The 24,245-nt window shown below is 43.1% G+C and overlaps 1 protein-coding gene across 1 annotated transcript in view; it reads left to right on the top strand.

Moving 5' to 3' along the window:
* nrxn3b (neurexin 3b) overlaps window positions 1-24,245 on the top strand; it is a gene marked incomplete at both ends in the record, with an annotated part of 330,758 nt that overhangs the window by 47,492 nt on the left and 259,021 nt on the right.

Below are 24,245 nucleotides of genomic sequence, written 5' to 3'. Positions count from 1 at the left end.
TGTGGTGCTGTCCGTGGTGCTGAAATCACTCAGTGGTGCTGTACCATACAGTAGAACATTGCACGTATTCTGTGCACATGAGAATTTCCCTTTCCCTTTATATATATATATATATATATATATATATATATATATATATGTGCTTATATAGGATTTAGACACAATTGTTTTTGACATTTTATTGCATTTTGTACCAGAATGTTATATTAAAATTGACGATGTTGAGATTGTACTCATTTTCAGTAAATGTTTGTCAAATGCTTGTCAAACTAATGTGTATTTTGTCTGATTGATAAGCAGTGCATCCTGTTTGAGATCGCACTTGGTTTAGCGCATGTCAAAATGCAGGGAAGGTTAAAATCGTCAGAAGCTTTGTCGATAACTTTATCAATTCACTTGTTTTATTAAAAGCATGACAGTGGGGTGACTGAACCAGTGATTTTGAATTATTAGTATCCATGGTAATTATTGAATGTCTTTTCAAATATTATTGTTATTGCTGTCCGTGACAGCAAATGGTACAAGCTTCTAAATTCTTATGTAGTCTGTGGAATCTGTTTGAAAGGTGATTTAAATATGTTGTGACCATTTTGTGTTTGCAATGTTAACAACTATAATAATGCTCAGCTTTTACTTAAGTTGAAAATATGATTAAATGTGAGCATATACCTTTTTAATTTATTTAATATAGATATATCATTTTGTCCTGGTCTTTGTTTTTGTTTGTTTTTAATAAGGTGGAAGACGGCCAAAGTAGTGTGGGTCCCTTGCCTCAAGACAACACATAAGCAGTTCTATGATGCCACAAAGACCTTTTGTTTTCTTGAATTCTACTGAGTAGTTTTGGCTATGGAGGCTTTTTAAACTAAAACCACACATTACACCTTTCAAGAACAAAAGCAGTTGTGGGAACAACACATCTTGGCTTCCCAGAGAGGCTGTGTAAACATTTAGAGTTGGCCATGTACCATGTGAATCCCTTGTCGAAGATAATGCTTATAATGAGAACGTGTTGAAGTCTTTTTTTATTTTTTTTTTATTTCGCACTGTTTCTTTCTGTTTACCGTCAAAGCACCTCAGGGTGTGTGTGTGTGTAGTGTGTGTGTGTGTGTGCATGTGTTTCCTGTGAGTGTCTGCTTTAGGAGAGTTTATTAGTAGGAAAGAACACAATGAGATTCTGTCAGTGACATGAAGGATACCAATAATGTAAAAAAAAAAGTAGCTTCCACCCACGTGGTGTCGATGTGAAACTAAGGTGTAAATTATCGTGCTGTAGTACTAAGCGACTAATCCAATGTCCGACTTGGCCCGGGCTCTTGTTTGGGGGTCGTTTTCAGTGCAATTCTAATGCAACATGTACAATTTCATAAAGTTGTGACGCCATCGCCAACCTTTGCGCTCTCGCCGAGAAACCCACGTGCAGTGTTGCCGCACAACAACCCGTTGCAATTGAACACAACACGCTCTCCATCGCCTTTCCAACAGAATCTCTGCACTTCATTTAAACTCCGCCTCCGTCCGTTCTCTCCGAGCAGCCGTTTACTACGTGGCGCAAGGGGAGGGAGATAGACCGTGGGGGCCTTAAATTATCCCTGCTCTACATTGGCTCCCGAGCCTCTGAGGCAATGTGGGTGGACTGATTTTATGAGTGCGATGATGGTTTGACGTGGCGTAATCCTCTTTCACTGATCTCCCCTCGTCCATCTGCTCCATCTCCATCCCTCCTCTCTCTCGCTCCCTCATTCTCTCTCTCTCTCTCTCTCTTGCTCTCTGTGGTTTTATCTCACGCATGTAGACACACAAAAGTTGGCATGCGGACACGCATGCACACGTACTGTACATATGCGCTGCCTTCGTCAGATTAGGTATTTTTTTTTGCAGCCGGGTGTCTGTGTGAAGGAATCGCCGGTCAGAGGAGCAGATCTCCATCAATCTCTCCTGTCAGTCTTCTATCGGCTCTCCTCCATCGCCGCCCGACCTTCAAAAATTACAAAACAAAACAAAGAGTATACGTGTGAGATTGTGTTTATTTGGGTGGCAGTTTTAATCGGACCGACAGAACAGAGAGACCTTCGGAGCGGGAGCATGTGGTTCATGTGGTTTCCTGCCGATACCTCCAGCGTCTTTCTCTTTACGCCTCTCTGAAGTTTTCACGAGACAAATAGAGACTCTGCAATTATCATCTAAAACTGAGAATTAATTTGAGAGATGTAGACTTCTTTGAAGTTATAATTTCACTTGGGAGATCTTTTTTTTTTTTTTTTTTTTCCACGCATAAACATATGTACATTCATAATGATTAATATTTCACGCCTCACTTCTGTTTGCTCTGATTTCTCGTGACCTCAAAATTAGTTCGAAAATTAAGAGGAAAAAAAAAAAGGATATATTTTACTGGTGCAGTCGGCTGTGACTTTTCTCGTTTTTTTTTTGTTTTTTTTTTAAATACGCACCCTCGTTTGCATTGCTGCTCTCATTTTCACACACTGTGGAGGTACATGCTCACCTTTGATGGTTCCTTTGGCAATTTTTCCGATTGTCTCTCATCTCCTCCCTTCTTTTAATCTTTCTCTCCCTCGTAGCTTTTATCTTCTCTGTCTTTCTTCCTCATTGCCTTCCTTCTCATCATTCACCCCCACCCTCTCTCATTCGCTCTCTCTCTCTCTCTCCCACTCTCTCTCTTCTTGCCGTAGCAGTGGGTGTACTAAGCAGGGATTAGGCGTGATTGAAGTGCTGACGTGAGAGTTCTTCCGCCGGGGCCTCTTATCCTCCGCGGTCCCCCAGAGAGACCTCTCATTCCTCGGCTTCAGTAGAAGGTTGGGTCTGGCCTCTGCAAGGACTCCCCATGGAAATAGCCTCTCTTCATGCCTCTGCGCTTTATCCCCAGCCGCCTTAGTGCCTTTTCCCTGATAGATGTGTGGCTTGGCCCTGATAGAGCCCTCTGCCTGCCTGCCAGACCCAAGCCTGGTTTTATTTCTTTATTTCTTTATTTAAGAACGTGAGAGAGTGAGGACCTTCTTGTTACTGTATATCAAAGCCCGGGCTCTTTTTTAGGAAGCCTTGTCTCGGCCTTTTCTCGCCCTCGGTCTTCCTCCCGTGCACATCTATAGATATTACAGGCGATGTAGTGCCTGCTTTGCCTCTAATGAACTCACTCCCTCAGCCCAACTGCTGCCGAGTTCCTCGCACATGTCTAAAAAAGTAACAGAATTCTCAACGAGTCGTGTTTTCGGGGAGGTGCTCGGATCGCGATCGCATTTTACGATTCCGGCTTGAAAGGTCAAAATGTTTGCCTTTCATGTGGCATATTGCACGTAGCGCTCCGTGGCAGGAGCGCCAGTGAATACAAAGTACGGGGCGAGCAGATGTCAGGGAGTCCTCGGTAGTGGTGGTGGTGGTGGTGATGGGTTTGGGGAGGCGGCTGCGGGTTGCACCCGTCACTTCCCACGACCTAAATCTTTATTACATTCTCATTCGTCTCCCATCCGCCGCTGCCGCGCTGACGGTGATTAACACATAAAAGGAGGTGGGAGGCGTGATATGGCATGCACTCAGCACATTGTGTGCTTTACCCCCATCCACCAGCTCCCCCCCCCCACCCCCACCCCCCCTTTTACCTCCCCACCTTCTTCCCCAACCTCACTAGGATTCTGCAAGAGAGTTCGTCTTTGAAGTCACTGTGCAGCACGGAAAAGGCTCCTATACGCAGAATGCAGCGTTGCCCTCGGGGGCTAACGGGAATATTCATGGCACCGCTTGTTTCAAGTTTGTTGATTTAGCCAGTATTTGATTTTTTCCCCTCTTTGCTTTATATTTCTCAGCAGTGTTTTAAACTGTGCTTGTATTTGCTTGAGAAATTTCTGTCATTACCTCTTTAGCCCCTAAATAAGAGCCTCGTCGTGATTATGACTGTGCAGGAATCCAGAGGCCAAATACACTGCATTTTCTTCTTCTTCTTTTTTTTTTTTTTTTTTAGTAAAGCATTAATATTTTAGATCACGCTCACATTTTTGTAAAACTTTTGTAGGAACAACAAGAAACGAGAGGTAAACTACACCACAGAAGTTACAATTTGGACCATGTAGTAATTGATCACTATTCAAAACACAGGTAAAACCTGCTGATTTTTTAAATTATCTTATTCTTTTTTTTCTTACATTATATGTCCTTATCATATTTAATTTAATCATACATCATATCATCTATCATACTTTGTGAAAAATGGATGATATAATTAATTACTATTTAATTTATTTCTTTGTGAGCGACACTTTATGTGGACATGTGGATCATAATATAGAATTATTAACTCTACTGTTTATGTAAAGTACTTGCTCATATTCATGTGAAGCAGATTTGTCTATTCACATTCAAAATTTTACTTTATCCCTTCAGATTATGATCTTATTGGATTCCAAACACGATCCGAACGTCATGATCGTATGTGGTACAACTCATGGGAACTGGATTCATTTCTCAGGATTAAAATAGGGTTCCTGGCTATTGCAGCCCTGTTTTGTTTCTTGTTTAGTTTTGCGTGACTTTTTCATATTATAATTTTTTTTATTTTCTTATTTGTTCTTTGAAATAGGCCGTTAACCTCTAAAGAAATCCTCCTCACCCAACAAAAGAATTGTCAAACAGCTACCTCCCCCCTGCCTGCCTGTGTCTCACTTAAAATAAACTTTAAAGGAGAGGATCAGGTGGTTTTCTTGAAACCTTTTGCCTCAATGGACACGGCACTGCGAGTTAAAGGTCATCTGACAGCCACACTTCACTCAGCCTGGATGGCAGGTGGAGGTCAAATCCAGCCCCGTCCTGGATGAGAGTTTCTCATTTAGCCTCATTGATTATAGAGCGAGTTGGAGGAGTGACACTGACTTTAAAACTTTGCTAACAAGCCGAGTTGGGTAAAATGACCGGGAGATGATTACGACCTCAACTACAGAGAGGAAGAAAAAAAAAAAAAAAGATCCCCAGGTTTAATAAAGCGTCACTGGGGCTGAACTGGCTGAAGACTCCATGGAGATAACACAGCGACACACACATCCAGAAGGCAAGGTTGATCACCAATCCAGCATGATGTGACTGTTGGATGAACCTCCCAGGCTCCGCGCTTATGTGGGCGTCTGTTAAATGCCACATCACGGACTGGAGCTGCTCTAATTGCCGCATTGTGTAGCTGTGTGGCCGACTTCTAAATGCCCTTTCCCTTCTCCTCCTCACTCCCCAAGCTGTTGATTCTCAGGGCAGGAGGGAACGTATGGCGCTTATTACAAGCTAATGGATCGCAAATTGAAACTGAAAGTCCTATAGAGAAGTTCCATTCATATCCACATGCGCACGTACGCACGCCACTCTCACTGAGACTTCTTCCAAAGCCTCCGACCTCAGTCTTTCCTCATTCATTATGCCCAGCCGTTGCCTGGTTTGAGGTCATATTTTTTTTTATGAATTATTGGTCCAAATTTACGGTCTAATACGTTTTTGAGCATTTCTGTGGTACTCTGCCCTGCGTGTCCTCCACTGTGGACTGCAAAAAAAAATAGGAGTCAACCTCTGGAGTTTTTTAACTTAATGGACTGCTGCTATCTGCCAGTTACTCTCTGAACCGCTGCTGCAGGTGAGGTCCTCTCTGTGCAGAGCAGGTTTGCAGATAATAGCTGTTCTTGGTTTTTGCACAAATGGCATATTAAGTCTTTTGATCCCCAAATACACACTCGTGCTGCTTGGAATGATTTCAGGTACTCCAGGTACCTTCGGCATTTGAAAAAACATGCTTATTGTTGCCCATAGGTTTTAATGTGAGTGTGTTTGACCTGTCCAGGATGACAGAAGATCAATGTATGGCTCGTTGAGATCTGTGAGGTTTTTAGGTGGTCTTTTTCCACTTCAGGGTCACATGAGAGCCAGTAAAGTAGCAGGGAAAGAAAGTCCTCTCCACTGAAGAGTCACCGTGCTCCTGATCCCTCAACCACATCAGATTCAATGTGTCACCATGAATAATTACAAATCAACCGTGCTCATTATGGCAATTCAGCAAATTCCCTTCTTCTCATCTCACCACTGCTCATTAATGTTTCAGACGCAGCACGCAGTGGACAAAGTGTTCGACACAGTACCAGAGAACACACACACACACACACACACATACATATACAAATGTACAGTAAGCACAGATCACTGAGTTCTGCTGGTTGCTCTAATGGGGATTTCACGAACACATTGAAATAATCGAGATGGACCCTTTGAGACTTCACAGCAGATTTTTGTAGTTAGTTTTTTTTCCCCGTCTTTGTTCATATTTTTCTCTTCTCCTTGGCTAGTAAGTGTAAATTAGGTCCTCTATGTCGGCTCTCACACAGAATCCCACAAGGACACTTGAACAAACCGCTATAGCGATCGTCATCATCAGCACCGCCATCATCCCTGTGTTTATGCACTCACCTGAGTGTCGGATGTGTTGAATGTGCCTCTCTGTGTGTTTGTGTGATTATAAGCTCCAAGTCAAAAATCCCGAAGAGCGTGCTTTGTTTCTAAACCCCCCCACCATACCTTGGCGGATGCACACGCTATTGTGGTCCACCCACCTGGGCTGTCCATCTGGAGCAGCCTCTGGTGCAACGCAACAGTCTCACACTCCTCACCAGCCGTAACTGGTCAAACACATACGCACAGACGCGCACGCTCATGCATATTCCAGAAATAGACATTTGGAGTGGTAGCCTGCAGGGCGGAGCTGACCAGCGTACCATACAGCCAGCTGTCCCATGGGAATTGACATTTACTTCGATAGGTCCACGCACACACACACGCACACACATAACAAGCCACTTCGACCAACGCTTAGTTTGTCCAACCCATTTTAAGATCAACACACGGTACTGTACTAGTTATTTTTTATTGAGTCGCTTCGGGGTGTAAGTGTGCCTTTAGTTTTTTTGTGCAAGTCTCCGGTTGTCCTTGGGCTCGAAGTTATAAGCCTGTTTTTTTGAATAATGAAGCGAATGTGGCTCAAGGCGGGTTTGAGGGCCACAACAGCTCTGCCACAGTGTCGAAGAAGTTACACCTTGTTCTTTTGAGTGGAATGCAGGGTAATATTTCTGTTCACAGTGGAACAGGCGAGTGCAAGAACAGCGTTGTTAAAGGTCTACTTTCGAGAAGGAGCTAGTGGCGGTCTCGAGCACCAATCTCACCAAGTTTGCATAAACTATAAAAGGGGTGTCAAATATAAGGCCCGTGGGCCAAAATCAGTCCTCAAGAGGGTCCAATCCATTCTGGTTTTGTGGAAATATACAGTCATTTATATAATTTAAAAGCTTTGCCGTTTCAATTTAAAGGTTATTATGGCACCTTCTTTTTTTTTTTTTTGTAAAATTCTCATTGGACTGAGGCAAGGCTAGATTAATGTTACTGCCGTATTCTCACATCTCCTGAAGGTAGGTTTTGTTTCAAATTTTCACTGGAGCATAGAGAGGTATGGGTCATCTTACAATCTCAAAGTATGTATTCCGATCCCCAAGGCACCCTGTCTGTGAGTTGAAGTGTCCTTGGGCAAGACAGTGAACCTCAAACATCCTGTCATTGGAGTTCCAGCAGCTTGTGCTGATGTGGTAAAAATGCTCCAGATGAATTAATTCCATTGAACATTTAGCATCCACAGTGAGTATTCATGAGCTAAACTTCTATTATATTTTGAATCTGATAAACGATAGTCAAGAGGACGCTGATGAAGGGTTCAGTTTAACGATAATATGAGTCGGTGTTAATCAAACCCATGCTCGTGGTCTTCACATAACCTTAACCACAAGGATATTATTCTAACTGATGACAAAAGATTCCTCACGTTACCGAGGTGGTTATTTTGATCTGACCAGCCACTGTTCTGTTTTCAATCTTAACCGAACACTGCAATCTTTCCCGGCGTCTAATCAAGATGATTCCGTGCGTACATCCGTCCCAGGCCTTCGTCATCGTCCTGCTTCATTTTGTTACTGTGATTTATAGTATTTTTAGAAGCTGCTGACAAACAACATTGTCTTTTCAAAGGAGGCAACAGAACTGAAAAGCATTTCTTCAGAGATACGAACAGATGACGTAAATGGACTGAAAATGTCTTAGACTTGTGACTTTAAGTTTGACTGGCAATCCAACTAAAAATTGAAGACGCTTTATCAGAGGGGAAAACTTAAATGCATCTCTTTCTATCTCTTGTGAAAGCAACGCGGTGACTTTTTCATCTCAATTGTGAAAGCAGCCTGAAGTTGTTGATGTAATGTCTTTCACACAATGGAAATAGGGCACAGGAGTCCATGAGGTGTTCGGGTGTGCGTTATCCAACTAGCAGTAAGCCTTCTGGCGTTTGTTCCTCTCTCCTTGCATTTTGAAGAGTCCCGTGGGACAGAGCGAGCTGGGTGAAACGGAGAAGGGAGTCGGTGGCAGCAGGGGGGGAGGAGAGGGAGACAAAGTGGATGCTTTTAGAGTACCAGGCCAAGTAAAGCACCTTTTCTCTCTTTGATAAAGCAGAATAGAGTGAGATGGAGAGTGAGTGTGACATAGGGAAAGAGATGGGAGGGGGAGAGAGAGAGAGAGAGAGAGCGAGAGACACTTGGGCACGGCGCTTAAAAAACCAGCTGGATTTATGAAGCCATACATTTGGAAGGAATTGTCTTCACATCTTCTGCACCTTTAAGATATAAAATGAAATGTCATACCAACCCAACTTTGGTGTCTCCAGACCTGAGTCTGTGCATGTTTTTTTTTTTTTTGAGCGTTGTATTCCGGGTCCAATTCTCTCTCACTTCTGCCGGCAGACTCGTGCTTTCAGCGTGGTGATTTATCCCTTCATCTCCAGAGTGTCATTGAGGAGGGCCGTTTGGCTCTCCAGACTAATAACCGCCGCTGAGATGGAGAGGGGATAATGTTATTGACTTCCCCGCTAGACAGCAGGAGGAAGTTTGTGTGCGCAGGCGCGTGCGTGCGTGCGTGTTATCTGTACCTGTATTCACATGTTGATTGCATTTACAGCTTTGCATGGAGGAACGCCTCTGTAGCACAGAGATCGAAAAAAGTTGAGAGGTTTTTGGGAAAAAAGCAAATCAGAAGCAAGTGCAATGGATCATTAATTCCGACTCCATATTTAAGCAAGGCAGCCTCAAATGTCTTCATACATATGATACATACGTATGTAATCTTGCAGCAGAATCAAATCAATCAACATAATTTGCTCTATTTGCACACTGGGAGCAACTTCAGGTTCTGTGTTTGCTAATACACAGACAAACAAAAAGGAGTTTGAATCAGAAACATTTAGCTGTTTTTCTAATTTTACTTCATCGTCACACAAAAGCTATTTTTAAGAATCAAATGCCTCTGAGATTTCTCATGCACATGTTGCAGTGTCCTAACTTTTGTGGAATATGGTTCCATTTTGTAAAGGTGCCAGTGCAGGTCGATATAATAGTTCCGTGATGCACGAAGTACTGTGAACATTGGATCGTCCTCCGCCGTGCACGTTCCTGCATGCACATGCTTGCTGTTGCAGCTGCAAGACGAGGAACAGCTGAATCGTTTCCATTCGGCAGACGGCCCAACAGACAGTGGGACCGCTCTAACAAGCTTGGATTAGCATAGTTATAGTATGAGTCGGCAGACCTTGCTCAACAAATAGTAAATACCACTTTCTTCAATGACGGTAATTCAGCATTTACCTCTGCATGTCAGGAATCATTTGATTTGATTGCAGCCGAACAGGATTTGGAAAGGCATCTGGCATTGTGTTTCATAAAACAGACACACGTACACACACACATCCCCCCCCCTTATGTTCACACGCAGAAGCATAAAACACAAAAGTTTACAAGGTCCATTATTAGCGCGCAACAAATCAAACGTAAAACGGGGGGAGACTGACATTCCGGATGACTTTGCGAGTCGGCCCCTTGCCTCTCCTTGCAGAGCCTGTGGATCTCTGCTAATTTTAGACGGCTGAAAGGAGGCGGTGGGATGGAGCCGCTCGGTTCGGTTCAGCCGAGCCGAGCCCGGGAAGTGACGACGAGGTTTAGATTCTCCCCCGACGTGTCCCCCGAAGCTCAGGGAAATTCACGTGTCGTGGGGGGGGGGGGGGGGGGGTATTCGAGGAAGAAAGGAGAGGACGGTGGGAAGGAGAGAGGCTGGAAAATGGCAGCATTCAGAGGGAAAATGTAGGCACGCGGCGGCCGGGCGTCAGGGTTTGCGTCCACGTGATCGAGGCCGTGCGTGTGACTGAGTGCGCGCTCGTTTGAAGGATAAGATTAGTGTGGCTGTCGCCTGCACGCGCCAAGATTACTGCTGGTCCTGTTTATGCTCAGGTGTGGGTATCCTCTTCCTTCATGCGCCAGTTTATTGCCCATGCATCATTTACATGGAATCCAAGCCTATACCCATTAAAAAAAAAAAACAAAGTTTACAACCAACAATATGGGTTAAGGTTAAAAGAGAAAGCTGGAAAAGGTGAGAGTAATCCATCGTTACTCTTATCTTGTCACGAGTGCTTGCACACACTGGCACACAGTCCTACACGCACGGCGCGAGAGTCACATATTGTTTTGGCTACAGGCTTACAACTGGTTCTAACTGGATTTAAAGCCGCAGAAGTATTTTCTTCCCCTTCTCTTCTTTCTGTTAAGCTCAGCGTGGAAGATGTTACTCCTGCCTCTCCTCTGTGATCCCCCCCCCACCCCAAAAAAAAAATAATCATTGTACACCGGCATACCTACATTTTTATACGAGATGGGGTGGTCTTCGTCCTCTCAGTCATCTTTTCTCCAATTTCTTCCGGTGCGGTAGATTTCAGAGTGCCTAAATAGATGGTCGTCTGACCAAAATCGTGGTTGGCTTCCTTAAAAGTCCACTGGCCGTATTTGGTCTTTGAGATGAGGTCACAGTTCACGCCTGAAGGGGGTGCTTGTCATTAACCACCTCTGGCACCCGGCTCTTTCCCCTGCCATCTCGATTATATTGGCTTTGAGGGCTCTTTCACGGTGAGTCATGTTTATTTCATTGTCCCTTTTATGGCACCGCTGTTCCCCTTTTAACCCCTCGCCTCCCTGCATGCAGCTAAACGTTCCAGCGGTACACAAGAGAGTAGGTTATAGAGGTAATAAATATTAGATGGCCTCCGCTTCGACGAGGAATGTGCGCTAATCTGTTTCAAGTGCCGGTGAGGGACTCCGTCTCCCTCCCACTCATTAGTTTATGATTTCTGCCAGGAATTGTATTGCATTATTTGGAATCAGGGAAAATACCATGTGAAAAAATAAACAATAGAAACAGTCACAGCATGAACTTGCATTATTTCTCTTTATCTCATGTTTTTTTTTTTTTTTGCAGTGATGATAGTCCGCTGTGGAGCTTGATTGCTTGTCAGGTCAACACTTATGAGTCTATTGCCATCTATGTACTATTCCTATTTCAGAAAATTAGGGTAGAACATGAATAAAACCACAATGAAATAATGTGCAAATGACGTGAAGTCAGAAGGAAACATGTCAAACTAAAGATGGTTTCATTTCACTTTCAATAGAGCATGCTCATTTATGAGTTGCATGGTTCATGACAATGGATACTATGAGCATCCAATCACAGATTGCTGAGTGTATCACATATTTTTTAACATTCACAGTCAAAAGCACACTTAAATATTGAAGAGCTGCCATGAAAGAGAAAAGCCAGAAAATTAGAAATAATTCCACCACTCTGGTCATAAGAGGGTTAATACGGGCAAAATGTATTTTGGTGTAATCCTCCTGAAATGAACATGGCGTTCCATGAAAACAACATGGCCTGGATGGTAGCGTACGTAGAAATCAATCTTTTTCTCATTTGTATTAGTCCATTGAAATCATATTTTTGTTTAGGGAGTTATTGTGGTTATTAGCTTTATTTTTTTCCATCAGGAAAATTTTTTTTTTTTACTGGTATTAAATGGAGTGAGAAATTACATATTTATTCATCCATCCAATTCAGGCGCGCGAGAGCCGATTCCAAACTGGTCGAAGGCCGGGTACATCACGGGGCAGATGCACACTCAATCCTGTGGTCAATTTAGGCTACGACGACATTTTCAAGTGAAAATACAAAACTTCCATTGGGTTTTGGGGGTTGGTTTATTTGAAAAGGCAACTTTATCAAAACCAACTCCAATAGTGGAACTTTTTGAAAATGTTACAGCTCCTTCTCCATATAAACGGGGGGGATATGCTACTTTTACTCACAGTAAATAATTCTTCTGCAGATGTGCAAGTAGATGGACAATAACACTAATGGTGGACTCCAAAGTGGCATGACTCCCAGTTAGGGTGACCAGATGCATTCCCATCACTTTTCACACATCCTGCAAATTGAGGCGGGGATCATGGTTTATCGAAGACGGATGAGGGATACGACTCAGAGGCATGCGCACCAAACTAACGAGAATGATAAATGGGCTTCGCTCTTATAGCGCGTTTTGACTGCGTGAGCGGTCCCATATCACAATATAAGAATACAGTGAAAGATGGAGGGAAGGGACTAAACAGCAACCTATACTAAGGCTACAACAAGGAAATGCAGCTACAACAAAGAATGGGAAACTACGTCTCCCTGGGTGAACCCAGCGCACGGCGAGCCTGAGAAAGTTTTTTAATGAAGTCTGCCGAAGTCTTTTTTTCCATTTCACATGGAGGCGAATATGATGTGAAACAACACTTTTCTTATGCAAGAGAACTTGGGGAAAGATGCATTAAAATAAAACAAATTTAAGTTTTCATTTTCATCGTCTGTTATGTGCAACATAATAAACCGGACGGCAAAGCATAGTAATGTTATAACCTGACGGGCAGAATAGAAATGCTTTAGTTCTTTTTAATGTTATTTTAGACTCAAAGACGACTTTCTCCCACACAAGAAACACTAGTCTTTATCTGGTTAGTGGGGATCTGGTCACCTTGCCGTCCATATTCTCCTGGGATTTGGTAGTTTTTTAGTTGAGAGTCACCCGGAATAGAAATCTAAATTTGTCATCTCGCCATACGAATATCTGTGTACTTGCCATTAATGTTCCCAATTAGCATCGAATACCTAGAGGAAACTGTATACCAAGGGAAAACATAAATGCCCGCGTTCAAAGGAGAATGGATGGATAAAAAGTGAGGATGGGCAGATGGCTGGTTTGACGGATGCATGCGAGGAAAACATCTCGGCATTTCTCAAACCATACGGGAACAGTAGTATCTACACTCTCGCAGAGCTATTCACCCAAGTCTAATCTTGTGGCTGTTTTGGAAAATGATGTGTGTGTTTATTCTGTTTCATTTCATCCTTGCAGCACGTGTAGACTTAAACACATTTGGGAGGTTTGTGTATGCGTGAAACCGCTGAAGAAAAAAAAACCTTCACATCAACCCCACGTTAGTAATTACAAGCGTGAATGTTAAGTTGCCTCGAACATTTCCCAGGTGGTGGTGAGGATTTAGAAAGTGTGTCAACATAAGCAGTAAACACACCGGAGAACCTGTGAAATCCACGGACTGAGATGGAAATACAATGCATGTGAAGCGTTCCTGGTTTTTTGAAGTGTCCAGTATTATGCATGAAAAAATCACTTCATGCGTGTGCAAATGGGAAAAAGTGGCAGCCGCTTAAAGGACTTGTTAATAGTTTTTGCCGACGCTCGTATTGCCAAGCGTGGGCGGAGAGCATCAATATAGCGCGCTGAAGCCATGTCGGGCTCAGCCGCGAAGTGGATGATAAAAGTAATCTGACACATCCCTCAACTGGTCCTCTTATTAAATGAATGAAATAATTTAATTGGGCCCGTTCACTCAAAAGGGAGAGGGGTGATGTTTGTTGATGGAGGCCCCGCGCTGAAACGGCATATGTCACTGAAAGTAATGATAACGGTAGCATGCGGCTTCATGCTCCACAGCTCTATCCACAGGCAGCGCGAGAACTGACAGAGACTGATGTGGTGAGGTAGAGGCGCGGCCAGCGTCTGACAGCAGAGATAATAGCCAATAAGCCAACGCCACTCTGGGTGATTGACAGGCTCTGGGGAAGGGCCCGCCTGCCCGGAACTCTCAGCCCAAACATGTATATACACACACACACACACACACACACACACACACATGTATGCTTACACACAAAGCATGGGAATTGTTGACAGGTTACTTGAAGCACACAATGTAGATTTTTTTTTTTTTTTTTTTTTAATACAGAACGCAAATGCATCCATTCATTAAGTAACTAAATGATTTCAATCATACAGACAAAAAAAAAAAAAGCACATTTTATTGGCAAAGCATATAATGTGTCAGGCGAACAATGAAAACAAATAAGTTGCAGAACCCACACAGTGGAGTGATGCAAGTCTATCAAGGCTGCGCTCGACAGAACGGTGGAGAGAATGTGAAACCGACGCAGCGCTCCGTGCCGTCACTTTGCATTTGGGCTCAGGATGACAGCTGCCATCCTGATGCAACAGTCGGCATTCAGGAGACACACTGTCAAAGATGGTTTGATTGTTGAAGGAAATAATACAGACTACAGATGACTACACAATATTGTAATCCACAGTTTAAAAAAAACCAAAAAAAAAGGAGATTTATGAACGCTACAACAGCGCTGTAAGACTATGCAGGTGGTATTTCAAAGCTATAAAACAGAGAAGAAAAAAAATCAAACATGGGAGAAAAGTTTGTTTGAACTCTAAATGTGATCAGTGACACACTGCAGGATGATTTGGGCTTTTAATCAGGGAATTAATGAGGCTGATATGATGAATGAGCGTCACTGTGGTCTCCTGGTTACAGACAGTTTTTTTTATATTGTTTTAATTTATTCTATGCTGACATATGAGTAAAGCACAGATTAGTAACAGTTTTTTTCTACCGTTCAAAGATGAACAAATTAGATTTTGTTCATTGAAGGTTATTGTTACTACAGATCTGTGGTGGAGCTTCATGGTCATTGTGGGGTGGCCATCCAACTATTTTATTCATGCACACAGAAAGTGTGCATGAATGCAAATCGACACCAATTAGACAAACATACATATTCATTTGAATTACTGCGGTGAAATGTGTTCTTCCAGGAGAACAGTATTCACCGAGATTGAAATAATTATCACAAAGAAATTGTTGCTTCTTTCTTAAAATGCATTCTCGGTATAATACTTGCGGGTAGTTGGGGAATTGGGGGCAGGAGCTTGTTCGTCTTAGATGTTTTAAAATTAATTTCCACATGTGTCATGTATTTCTGTGAAAACACACACATTATATAAATATATCTTAACTCAAAAGCAAAAGTCAATCTATTAACCCTAAACCAAATAATGCCATGCATGGTCACGCAAAGTAGTCCTGACAATTTTGCTTTGAGAAGCCTGATAAGTCTTTATTCATCACTTGCAAGCATGAGTTTGCACTACATTTAATTGTATAATTTACATTTTGTCTTCTACACCAATAAATCTTATTCAGTTTAACAACTCAACAAACACGTACCAGTAACACTATGGCCACTCATAGCTATACATATAATCAAGCATATGTTGTATTTTCCAATTAATGTGTTTAGTTAAGTAGTGAAAACGTATTTTGATGGACTATAGACACATCCATCCATCCATTGTTGACCTGCTTTATTCAAATCAGGATTGGAGGAGCTGCAGCTCATGTATGTTTTACATGTAAATGGTGTTACTGCTAATTGCCGTATACGTCTATGTACATTGGTTTTGAATGAGCATTTGGTGCTGAAGGCACCAGAGTGTGGATTAACATACTGACCGATTACCAAGGAGTGTAACAACAGTGCCCCTACAGTTACTGATGGTCCTGTTGGTCCTTATCCATTTGTATTCATATGTGCATGCAGTTTCATGCATTTCATCATTAAGCCACAAAGACACACACGATTGCATCCTCATATCTAAGATTCAAAGTCCAGCAGCATCTTTTTTGTTTGTTTTGTTTTCTTCTAGCCGAAGAACATGGAGACTCTACATGAACACACAGAAGTGTGATTTATTCGATTAACAATACTACAAACCACTAAATCTCCATATTATCAATACCAGTTATGAATGTAATTTTATCATGAGTACGCCAAGGTCATTTCAAAGTCATCACACAGTCGCTCTAAATCTGTCTTGGAGCATTCCATGACTCTTAATTGACCTTCTGCTGGCAAAACGGGCCACCTCCTCATGTTTTCTCCCACTTAATATCAGCATTGAATGCTTTTTCCACCCTGAAGCTCTTCCCACAGGAGAAATTCTGCTTGCAAACATCACTTCTGCTCTTAACTGTACAGCATTAGAAATGCAGCCCCCCCCCCCCCCACTGCTTTGCAAACTCATCCTCAACCCCCACCTTCCACACTCCAGCATTCGCTCCGCACAATTGCCTCAGTTGATGGGATTGGACCTGAGGCGCCTGCCCCTATTCTTCAGACACCCTGCATCCCTCCATCGTTCACTCCCGCCATCCACACCGCCGCCGCCCCCTGCTGTCACTCTCAACCTCATCGCTCACTCTATGGAGACCATCAGCGGGCCAATAAGGGCCTCCGCTGGCATACACACACGCTGACACACACACACACTCACACAGAGGAAAACACAGTGAAGGTGACAGTGATGAGCTTGTCACAGCCAGTGGCCAGGAGGGAACCTTCGGCCATGTCCATACTAATGCAAATAAATTAGAAAAGGATGGGCTGTTCTTACTTTTCCAGATATCGTCAGATCATTGTCTCGCGTGTGCCGTTTAGCCTGAGATGCTTCACTCTCCAGTTGGACGTAGCACTGGAGGCGCTGCCTTCCTGCGCTCTCTGGTCGTGTATTTTACTGCAGTATCTGAGATACTGTTGTCACACTATATAGATAGGAACTGAATCATTCATGCATTTCATATGAAGTCAGATACACAGATATTCATATGGACCAAGTTGGATTGCTCGGAATATGGACCGAGAGTTACGACGCTCTGGTTATCAGTGCCCATCGACTCGGAGCATTATTGAAAAGCTCCACCGTGGGGGCCCATTTCAAAACGCTGCGAGCACCGTTGGCATGTAAACGGACATCCAAAACGCAACAAAACGTTTGTGCTTTCACTTGAAAACAGGGCTGTAATCTATTTTTTAAAATTCTGTTTTTGAGTTTTGGCTTTGCTATTTTTTTTTTAGAAATGACTCTTGTGGCACTCTATTGTAAGGAATGACAAAAAGTCTACAGCAGCCTCAAATTGCTTCTGAATCTTTGGTGATCAAATGGCAATTATTCATTCCAATCAACCCAATGTCACCATATCTAACGTTCAAGTGTTACTGAAAGTCTCTGTAGTCAGCAGCCGACGGGGAATTTCCATCGCCACGCTGATAACATGGGTGGTGATAAGATAAAGTATTGTAAATCCCAGAGGTACATCAGAAGGCATTGACCTCTGAGGTTAATTAAAAATCTGTACAGGGAACCACAGTGTTGAACTTTTGGACAAAGCGCATTGAGTTCTGCTGTGAATTCACCGGCTTTAGCCTGTGCTCATCAGCAGCCCATCGGACACCACAATCATCTTGATTACCCACTCTCTGTGCGAGTCTACTTTAATAAAACCGCTGGTCCATTGAGGATAATGACTTTAGTGCTTTAGACTTATCTTGTCGCCTATAGTGTGGTGGCTGACCGCTCTCTACTTCGTCCTTATGTACGCTGAGTGTGACTCACATTCACTGTCAGACGCCTCCCCGCAGCACTTTCTATAGCTACCACAATTTGAGCTCCATATACTTTTGTGGCTGCAGCCGAAAACATCTCCCGGAAAGGTTTTTTGCGAACTGCAAACAGGATGTTTTGTTTGAGCAGAACGTCTTGCAAGTTTTTAAAAGACACCGTGAGAAAGTGTGCGCGAGAGACTGGGCGGTGTGCTATCCAGTGCAGTAATGAGGAATCGGGAGCCAGAGGGACGGCTCCTTTACTGCTCGTCCAAACACACAGTGTCACTTTGTTTCTCCGGAGAGCCATTGGAAGTGCCTCCGTGTCTTCCTTGCCAGTCTCACGTCTCCCAAACTGCCGTCTTTTCTTCTTTCGTTTTGTCCTCCGTGTCTCTTTTTTGCACCTCCTCTATTTCTTCGTCCGTGTCCATTCTGTTTATGTCTGTCTTTATGTCTCTGCTCTTCGTCCCTCTTCCGGGCTCCATCTGTGCCTGCAAACCTCAAACGCGGCGACGGAGAGGTCGTCCGCCGCGGCGTCGCAAGGTTACACGAGACGGGAAAAAGAAGTGTCAGGGTGACGCTTCTCTTTAACCTCTCAGATATGCCATGTGACATCTTCATAGCTGTCATGTGGCACAGTTTGCATACAGCCACTGACTGGGAGATAAATCTTTCATACGCAGCATTTTCAGAGCGAACATCAGTTTTTTTTTTTTTGCGTGTTCTGATTGAGTCTGATTATTGCATATAGTACAATGGCGGTAATTGGCTGGTGAAATGTTACTGCAGAACAGTTTCTGTCCAGTCTCCCTCCAACACAAGCCAGTCTGACAGTGCCCCCCCCCCCCCTCTTTGAAGAGAGGCATCATCCGTAATGCTCCAAATTTGTTTGACATGTGATGGCTCACCATTGAGCTTAGAGCCCTCACAAGCTCGCACAGCTAGCATTAGCGCCCTCCCGCAGAGAGGCAGAAAAGCACATTGTTCTTTTTCGGCTGCATCGGGGGAAACGGCACCGCTTTAACTGTTATCAGATGATGTTATTTTCTGTCATCAGAGAGAGAGAGAGAGAGAGAGAGAGAGGGAGAGGGAGAGAACGATGCATTTTCAGCTTTTTTTTCCCAAGATGCATTGTGTGGCACGACACTGCAACCTTGAATGACTTCTCCTCCTCAGGGCATCTCACGAACAGCAATAGCTAAAAGCAGATCTTAGCTTTCTAAGTTTAGGTCTCAAACTCCAGGCCTATTTATTCAGCAAAATTCAGCGCAAACATTTATTTGATGTGTTGGATGTCATCGCAGATTGCGTTCACTCCACCAGAGACGTCTCCTTGGGACTACCGCGCATGCTAGTCGTGCCTGCTAAGCTTCCGCACGCTTTGAAGCCGACGCGCTTGGCGGCCGTACAGATGTAGCATCTCGAGCTCTGCTCTGTGTTTAACCACGATCATCACAATGCCTCGAGTCTCTAATCCCATCGTTAAAACTCGTCTGATTCCCCTCTTACGCCTTCAAAGTGTTTTTGATGGAAGGGCGGCTGCTCGGTGTCCTGCAGGCGTCTGAAGGTTGCACACCGGAGCCGGGTGAGGTGACGGTTCTTTCTGCTCGAAGGCTCTCGAGGTCACACAGGAGAGAAAGTTCAGGCAGCGTGGGGATATGTGTGTGTGTGTGTGTATGTGTGTGTGTGCACAGAGAAGCAGCGGAAGAGAAAGGGAGATGGTAATGAAGGAGCTAATTGCTTCCAGTGGATTTTGAAATCGAACCCCAGCCCCCAGTGCATGGGCTGGGCAACGCACAAATGGAATATTGATGACGACGGCGAAAATAAGGGAAAATGACCCTGCTGTATGGTCGATATGGAAGCCACAGATCTGTGCAGAACATGTCTCAACAGGCAATACATTTCCCCTGGTTTTTATGGATCCGTATACACTTACCACAGGTTTAATATTGCTGAAGCGCACAAATATTACATTATATCAATTTGCTCTCTCAATTATTCATAGCAGCAATGTTACATTGACAGCTTTTTAAAGCTCCATTGCAACTTTGCAATTACATCATTATAATTAATACCCATGCTGTGCATGAAACCTACAGAATAGTAATCTGTTTCTTAGTATTTAATGACAGACTATGACAGATGGTAATGGATGACGATCATCTGAGTGGGTATTGAAGGATATGAGGTGAAGAACTGGAGACTTTACATTATAGTCTTAGACTATATTGATATTATTGACATTCAACGGCAAAAATAGCACAAGAAAGTGCAAAGCATCTCTGAACTTAATGAAAATGTCATTTGTTTGACGCTTTTCAGGGACATGTCTTCTTAGTTGTTTTTAAATCATTTTAAAATCATGTTTGCGAAGCACATGGCCAAACATTTCTGCTTTATACATTCCTTTAATAAAGATCATCTCTCACAGTACTGAAAAACCAATCAAGCCCAACTGTGGGCTCGGACATTATTATTAATTATTTCTTTATCTCTGTGTTATGGACCTAAATGTTCCATGAAGTACAGTATTGTTCAGTTTTATTTTCATGATTGAAAGGAGCTCCAGTTAAACTTCAGGGATGAAGTGAGTATGTCATGCTGAAGAGTGAAACAGCTAAAATGAGATTATTCACACAACTAGCAGATAGTTCAGCTATATGAATATTTTAAGCTCATTAGAAGATACTGTATGTCCACTTGGAGTTTTCTCTACAACGGTGTTGAACAGAATGACTTTGAGGATCGGGAGTTGTCTGTACTGCCACATCTTCTATTTGAGTATATCTGCAGAAAGAAAATGAAACATGTTTTATCTGTCGTTTTCACAGCAATCATGTGACAAGAGGCATATCTTCTCTCTATGCCTGTTTTTTTTTTTTTTTTTTTTTTTTTGCAATTTGATCTGCAGTTGTCAAGATAGGCAATGTAATTAATAGATGAGGGTAGTTGCCATGGCAATAACCTTTCTACCTCGGCTTGGATCAGCGTAAATGAGATCAAGTGTCTGGATTCGGTGTGAAACATTACAGTCGCTTTACGACAGAGGACGGTTTTAATTTTTTTTGAAATTTAAGAGGTTTCCTGATTATCTTGGTTTTAACAAATTCAAGGACCACTGCTTCGGGGGATGGAAAATAGGTATCATTTCAGAGACTAAAATCATTCTCGCAAAGTTATGCTCCCAACTCTATTTAGCCATCAATATGCCCTCAGGTATATGCAAGGGGCCCCTAGGCTAGAAGTGACAGAGGACCCACCCCGCTGCCAGTTTTGTGTCTTTTATTTTCCGCCCATAATTTATTCACAGTGAAAACTAACCCACAAGCTCTCTTTGACTCCTCGCAATCCACATGTAGACTGAAGCCATCTGGGGCAGACTAAGAGCGGTGTGTTCGAGCCGCGCCGTGGACAGAGAAATCAATATTTTATTAGTCATCTCAGAGTTTTAGAAAATGACACCCGGCAAAGTTGATGGCCCTGGCATGCCAGTTACTGCTTTTGTTTCAGCAATTACCACACTGTCATTTTAATGTCTGCACACTATTTGTAAGAGCAAGAATGTACTGCATGTGTGAGCGTGGAGTCGGCTGGCTTCTCCTCTGTGAACAGGCCCGTGCAATTTCTTACATTACATGCGTGAAATCAGCCAAGATGGAGGGGTGTTTTTATTCTCCGATGTATATTCATCTGCCCCTCTGTGTTGTGGTTTCTCAGCGGTAATAATGGGTTTCTATTTATTCCCCTTCGCATGGATGAGGGCTTTCACAGGTCCTTTGTTGCCTCCCCAAAGTATTTCCTCGTGTCTCTGTGTTGTGGGAAGGCATGAGTTTGATGCCGAGGGCGGGGGAAATTTCTCCGCGGCCACATTACACCACAACCCCTGCCTACTTTTCGTCTATTTCACTCTCTGCATTCTCCTCATTTTGCCTCCTCGCTTTTGTGTCTTTCTGCCAGTTCCACAACGCTGCTCCCTCATGTTTGCATATCGCCTGATCCAAAACAACAAGATAAAACTTTACAGCTTGCATCTCTCTCTCTCTTTCTCTCTCTCGCTCTCTCATTCCTATTATTCCCTGCATGTGCTGTTTCTTATTTCACTCGTGGCTATCATGACTCATTTTGTGAGAATGGTTGTGGTTGGCAGGTAGTGGCTCGGTGTTGCCGGGTGCAACAGCAGTGAGATGGGTTGGTATGTTTTCAGTGTATGTGAACAGGCTCTCAGGTCCACACACACTTTTCTTTAGCCCGAAGCTCCTTCAGTGACTCGGTCAAATAATGTAATATCAAACATGTAGCAGGCAGGTATAATGTAAATGGATTTCACTTGTCTTGTGCCTCACCAAAGCTTGAGCAGCAGCTCCAAAGCACTTTACAACGTTAATCACATTCACCCAGTCACATACCACTGGTGCAAGGTGCAAGCAGTTTGGGGTTCTGTGCTCGAGGACAATTCCACATGGAACGTGTGGGGGTATGGGGAATCACACCTGCAACTTTCTGATTGTGAGACGACGGTTCTACCAACCGAGACAAACTTCTATATGTATACTGTATATCTCGTGTCGATCAGAGGTGTCAAACATAAAATCGTCCCACAAGAGGCTCCAATCTGCCAAATCACCAAGTCAATTGGAAAACTTCCAAAGGAAAAGATTTTCTTCAGAGGAGCTGACACAACACATCACTGAGGCCCGAGCTAAGATGTCGGTGATGCTGCCATGAAAGATAGCTAAACAGGGAACGTGTCTACAGTGTCGTTTCTCGGAGTCTCGGTTCCCAGCTTGATGAGCACGCAACTGTACGAGTTGAAATCCAGTCAACAGTCATGGGAATCTAAAATACTGGATCTGACAATCTTTCACTACTGTTTACGTAACACATCCACCACTCCTCGACACCAAGTCGTTTGATAAAGTTGTCACCAACACTTTGATCACGAGAGATCTGAGACTGGATGCTCTGTCCTTGAATCAGATGATGGACACGTTTTTTAAACGGCACACAGTCTTCTCGCAACATTTTTTTTCGCCCCGTCTCTACTTTGTGACTTCACTCTCCTTTACGATGAGGGAAAATTGGTGACTTTGGTTGCAGAAATGGCTTTTCGACATGCGGACTGATGTTGGCACTGTTTAATGTTGTCTTCACACTTCGCTCGCTTTGGTCTGAGCGAAACAATCGCCGGTATATTTTAGCCGTCATGAGACATCGTTTGCAGCTGAATGCTGACATTGTAAGAATGAAACAGACTGTTTGAGAGGAAGTTATAAAGCAAGTCTCGATTCACTTTTATTCCAGCTCTGGAGGCGTTTGGTTTAAGTATGAATGGAGCTGAACGACCTCTCAGTTGGACAAACGCAAGGCCTCTCAGTAATCAACAGATTTTTCTGTGTTGTTTTGAGCAACAACAGACTTCTGACCCTTGTTTTGATTGCTTTACACATTTCATAGAGTGGTGGGTGAGTTCTCAGCTGCTGAAAGCACCATCTGAGTGGATTTGGCCTTGCTGTGCAGACTCTGAAAGCAAAGCATGGTAATTTATAGAGCGCCATTCGGTAATTCACAAGTGTTTCACCAGAACATGGAAATGCATTAAAATAAAACCTTGAAGAAACATTAAAATTACCCTTTAGACTGTTGAAAACAAGATAATTGTTTAAAACATTTTGAGGGGGAAAAAAAAACTGCATTTCAAAAGCAAACAAATTAAAAACAGAAGGAATAATCAGAGACTTCATCTGAAACAGAAATACAAATGTAATAGCAGGGAACAAAAGCTAGCAATAGGTTACACCTCTACTTCACTGGTAAGCTGCAATAAAAAAAAAAGGCAGTGGGAGTACAAAGAAAAGAAAATGACAACTCAATATGTTCTTTTTTTGCGGTTTTGGCCCTGACCTCAAGAAAAGTGTGATCTGAACTATGAAGACTTGCTCATTAGAATTCTGAATCGGGATGAATGATAAGAGAAACCGAAAGAACACAACAGACCATTCAATTTAAAAGCCGCTGTGGGTTCTGAAGGACAGCTCTGGTCAGAACTGTTATATAGCCAGGTTACAATTGGAAAAAAAAAAAAAAAGATGTTTCCACTTGATGTCTTAATGGCTTCATGCTTTATTCTCTTGTACCTACAACATTGCATAATTTTACTGAGCATTCTGCTCCATTCTTAATGGGTTTTCAGTAAATAAACATCCTTTTCTTTTAGATACTTCATTTATAGAATAGGTTCTTCTATTCTTGTGTGGTCTAGTGATGTTCAGTGCTATGCCGTCCAGAGCACATACTCCAGGTAGGGCCACCCAAGGTGGCCAGGTCTGGAGTGAAGGCCCTGACAAACATGCTTCGGCTTGGCTTATACTTAAAATTAATTTATGTGTAAGGGGGTTTAACAGTTCAGTGAAAACATGTAGAAATGGGATCAAAACCACCGTTAATAGATCCAACCTGACCCTTAAGTGCCCATAATTCCATCACCTGCTCGTCTGGTCCACACTTTC

Source organism: Blennius ocellaris (genome assembly GCF_963422515.1).
Source record: "Blennius ocellaris genome assembly, chromosome: 18".
Taxonomy (NCBI): Eukaryota; Metazoa; Chordata; class Actinopteri; order Blenniiformes; family Blenniidae; genus Blennius; species Blennius ocellaris.
The sequence above is the reverse complement of the archived record's forward strand: the minus strand, read 5'-3'. Positions and strand labels throughout refer to the sequence as shown.